The following is a 5,174-nucleotide window of genomic DNA, read 5'->3' on the forward strand; positions in this document are numbered from 1 at the left end:
ATGTTAAAAGACTGGTGGTGAAGGCTGAGCCCCTGGACACGTGCCCTGAGGTCCCTCTAAACTTTTACTGCGTCCCAGACCTATTTAATATGGATACAACATACACATTATTGCATGTGCATCTTAAATAGTCAATTGGGATTTGGGTTATTGTGAGTTTCATTATCGTTTAGATCACTGCTGGGATTCAGCAAAATCTCAAGAATGAGGTAAGGATATTATACCCCTGTGTGGGACGAAAGATAACTGCAGTTGTAGTGCTTCCAATGGGCCATTGTATGAGCTATATAAACATATTACAAGGATTTTGGCAATTGCAAAACTTCTAACTGATAAAGTAAACTGTTCTGTTTCAGTGTGTCTGAAAAAATGTATTTGAAGATAACACAAACACATTGCTAACAAACACTCCTTGTAAAAGACAGACCCCTGGGGTCTTTGGTTTGATCGGCAGTCAATGTGATTGCAATCTGGCTGGATTCCTGGAGAAATGTTCAGAGACCAATTTCATACACTGTATATGGTCAGGTTAGAGGTTGTCTGTGTCTTGTTCTGGATAGACAGCTTTCTATTGAATCCTCTGCAGAACCATGTAGAGACATATTCAAGGAAAATTATGGTTTATTTCAACCTGGCGTATTTCCCGTAAATGTGGCTATTGTGGCGCTCTGGCTTGTGCTGACTTTGCACTCGCCACATCAAAGAATTGGGGAAACGAGGACTCACGCAAAACAACGTATATTGGGGCAAGCTGCATAAGCCTCCTACAGCTCCAATACTTTTCTCCAAGTCTGAATGAAAATAAGGACAGAAAGCAGCCACCTGGAACGGCCATTATGGCTAACGGCATAGGGATCTACATCTGGGGAAACTTGCTGCCTAACCTTATTACACATCCGCGCATGCCGGTTTGTTTACATGTGTGATGCTGACTTTCACTATCGTTATACTGTCTTCTTAGGAAGCTCCCAAAGTTAAATGCAATGGTGGATTATCACCATATACAGACATTTTCTTTTGTTAACACAAAGGAAGAGGAGACACGAAGAATGAAGGCATAGAGGCAACAGGAGGAAAAGCTGAAAGTGGGACCTGTTGATGCCAAACTTGGAAAATAGATGTGTCTGCGGCTGTGAGTGATCCCAGCTGTGTAACTACAACAAATGAATTTGCAGGGCCTATCAACATGATCGTCAAGCAGACTTTGTTTCACTGTCTGTCTCTACCATTTTCTCATTGTATTCTTTCAATTCGGACACCTACAAACATTTGTTTGCTAATTCTTGTCTATAGCGCAAACACAGCCTCACATGTACACAAACCAATATGCAAATTGCCCTGGTTTTAGATCCCTATGCAGTTAGACAAAAAGGCTGAGCCAATTAGTCGCTTGTGCAGCTTGCCTTGAATCTCTACAACAGAAGCGACAAGTGCAAAGTTAGCATGACCCATACAGCCACAATAGCCACATTCATGGGAAATACAACAGGTTTAAATAAACAGTAGTCATCCTTTAAGAAATCAAATACAGTCAGATATTGTAGTGGGACTGAATGTACCCAAAAACAGAGCAACCAAGGCAGATGTTTTATATCTGGGCTCATATTCATTAAAACTAACAGAAGGACAAATCCCTGCTGAAGTAAGGTCTGTTAAAGTATTTTTTTTATTTATAGACCAATGTAATAATGTTTGCCTCAGAGGCCTTCATAAATTAAAAGATCAAAGAGTGGTCATGTTTGTCAGCGAGTACAAACAAAAACCATCTATTTAAACATTAGTTCTTGCAAATTAAAATACAAGATACAAGCTTGAGGAGTGACAATTTATATTCATATTTTAATTAGTTTTCTAATCATAAAATACAGCAATGGTTTAAATATTGACATCTTTAAAATGAATAAAATGTCATATTTACCACTGATATACTATATCTGGAGACCTGCTGGAATAGGAAAAGCACAGGATCTGGTGCAGTTGGGAAATGAAACAAACGTTTGTAAAAACAGTAAATCCCACCAAAGATACTGTGGAGCCTTCACTTACCTGTAATAGAGTTGCAAATATTTTGACAGTGCATGGGTTTAATGATGTTGGACTATCCTATTACTAGTGGCATGCAAACTCTATAGCCTACCTCCTGTCAGGGAACGCTCCGTTGCCTCGGGCTAAGCAGATATTACTTCAGGGAAAATAATCTCATTCAGCAGGCAGGTAATACTGTCTGTGTCCTCAGAGACTGTTGTCTGCTATCTGGATTTGAACAGCAGTGTTTTACAGCCAAGAGCGCAAGAGTTTAACATGATTTTCTGGATGATGACAAAGGTATGTCTTCCTTGTAAGTGTGGCCTATTGTGTCAAAGATATAGTATATCTGTTTTACATTACTGTGTGTCCCTAGCTTTACCCTGCTTTACCCTGCAACTAATTCAACATACATCTCCAATAATCAGAGCCACATTTTTGCTGCAGGGAGGGAGATTATTGGACTAGTATATATATATATATATATATGTACTTCTTTTACATATATATGAGGTCCAGGTCGTGATCACACTGTCAAATTGCCGTGGACGATTATTTTGTGCTGGTTACAGTCTCCTGGACCGAGCATATGCAAATAATAATTCACTCTTTATAATAACTATCTATATATAACACTCTATGTAGTTTTCAAAAAAATATTAAACTATTTTGGGACATTTTTGGAGAAGATTGATACCACTCTCATGGTTGTATTATAATTATGTATCTGGAGCCTGCAGCCAGTTATCTTAGCTTAGCATAAAGACTGGAAACAGGAGGAAACAGCTAGCCTGACTGCGTCAAAAGAAAAGAAAAACCTTACCAGCACCTCTAAAGGTCACTAATTAACACGTTATATGTAGTTTGTTTCACCCGTACAAGTGTTAAAGCACTTAATGGTGTGGTTATGTGCCAGACTATTTCTGGCTGGCATCCGTTAACTTCTTGAAGGTAATATAACGTGTTAGTTACTGATCTTCAGAGGTGCTGATAGGTGAATATATTTTACCTTTGGAAGGAGCCGGGCTAGCTGTTTCCCAGACTTTATGTGCATACCGTCTTTATGTACATACAAAAGTAGATACAAGTGTCTAGTTACTGTCTTTAAAGCTATTAGTGGCACGGCTTTGGTCCAGCTTTCATTTGATTTTTGGCTCCGAGTTCAGCACAAACACATGCTCTTTTTGAACTTAAGCGATCTTAAGAGATCTTCCTCAGATCAAATATCTGCAGATTTCCTGAGGATCAGCAGTAGATGAGCTCCAGTAGTAATTGAATCATACAGAACACTTACAAAAACAACACATACATTTTAACTTAACTTCTAACAGGTGGTGTGGTCAATGCAAAAGAGAACCTCAATCACTGTCATGAAAAACAGTACTGTACATGTATGTGCAGTGCTGTGAAGTCAGTTAAACCAATGGCATGTGCTCCATGAGGATGAAAACAAGTTGTACAGCGATGGAAACCCATCACTGCTTAAAAAATCATATTCGCTTTTTTTTTTTAGATATATAAGTCTGTTGAAATGAAATAAAAGTTCTCTCCGGAGATGAGCTATCTCTGTTTAAACATGGAAACACTTCCCATTGTTCACAGTAGGGAGTGAAGCTCGGACATGATCCAGATGCAAACGCAGAGCAATATTTTAGGAAAAGTCTTCCTAAAGCGAGAACTGGAAGTCAGCCTGAGGTTAAATTCTGGCAGCAGGCTATTATTTAAACACAGAAACAGAATAAGCAGCTACGCTGTGAAGAACTGTGAGTGAGCACGGTTGGTTAGCTGAAAACATCGCTGTGCTTAAGAGCCGTGGCTGTAGACTCTTAGTCTTGATATAGTTTTCTGTTTGTGACTCAGTCCAGTTTCCTAGTAGTTATACCAACATATTAAGATCATATTATAAGACACTCACTTAAAGGTGCAGTAGGTAAGACTTATAAAACTAACTTTCTGTCATATTTGCTGAAATTGACCCTATGTTGTACGAGTAGACCTACATGAAGCAGGTAATTTAAAAAAAAAAATCTGGCTCCTCTGGCACCACCTACAGCCTGTAGTGTGATTTGCAAAAATCGACAGCTCCTTGTTCAGATGCACCAATCAGGGCCAGGGGGGGTGTCTAACTGTGTGTCAATCACTGCTCATGCACACGCATTCATTCTCCCTTGTGGGGGATTTTGGGCTTTAGCAGAATGGGGGGAGGGACTGAGAAGTTGTCGAATTTGTGTTCAAATGTTTTGGCTAAGTCCTGGATCTTCACAATCCTACCTACAGCACCTTTAAAGGTACAATATGTAACATTTCTGCATTACAATGTCTAAAAACAACCATACCTATGTTATATATTTGCTTGAGTTGTATTCGTACACTATCCCAAATGTTTCCACCGAACTTCAAACCCAGAGAAATCTGTTATTTTGTCTTTGACATGGGACGTTTCCTTTAGTCGTTTATGTTTATTACTTTTGCAACAATCCATAAAAATCACAAATACTCTGTCAAAAATATCAATAAAAAAAAATCACAAATACTGTCTGGAACATTCTCCAGAATAACCTCAAAGTGTCATGGTTTTGAGTTTGAGTTTCTGTTGGTTTTGAGGTTCTGTTCTTGTTTCCTGTTATTGTGTATTTGTTCTGTTTTCTGTTGTAGCCCGTGTTTCCTCCCTTGTCTTGTCTAGCTGTAGTTCCTGTCTTGTTTTCACGTGTGTCTGTATGTTCTGTTTCCTGTTTTATTTTGATAGTCTGTTTTCTGTCTTGTCTTGTCTAGTTTTGCTTCCTGTGTTTTCTCGCCTTGTCTGATTATCCTGCCCCGCCCTGATGTGTTCCACCTGTTTCACCTGTCCCTTGTTAGTCCTCGTTATCCTGTGTATTTAGTCTTTGTGTTTCCCTTGTCTGGTGTCAGGTCATTGTTGTAGTGTTCCGTCTTCTGGTTCTGTGTGTACTGTTTGGATTCAACCCTGTTCTCTGTGTTCCTGGTTATGGATTTCCTGTGTCATTTGGATTACGTTGAGAAATAAATCTTCTGCTCAACTTACCTTTGCCTGCACTCTCTGCATTTGGGGCCACCTTTCCCTGAAGATCATGACACAAAGGTACTGTATGCTCAAAAAATATGCTGAAAGCATAATATGGCAAACAACGGAT

Source organism: Sander vitreus, chromosome 18, assembly GCF_031162955.1.
Source record: "Sander vitreus isolate 19-12246 chromosome 18, sanVit1, whole genome shotgun sequence".
Lineage (NCBI taxonomy): Eukaryota > Metazoa > Chordata > Actinopteri > Perciformes > Percidae > Sander > Sander vitreus.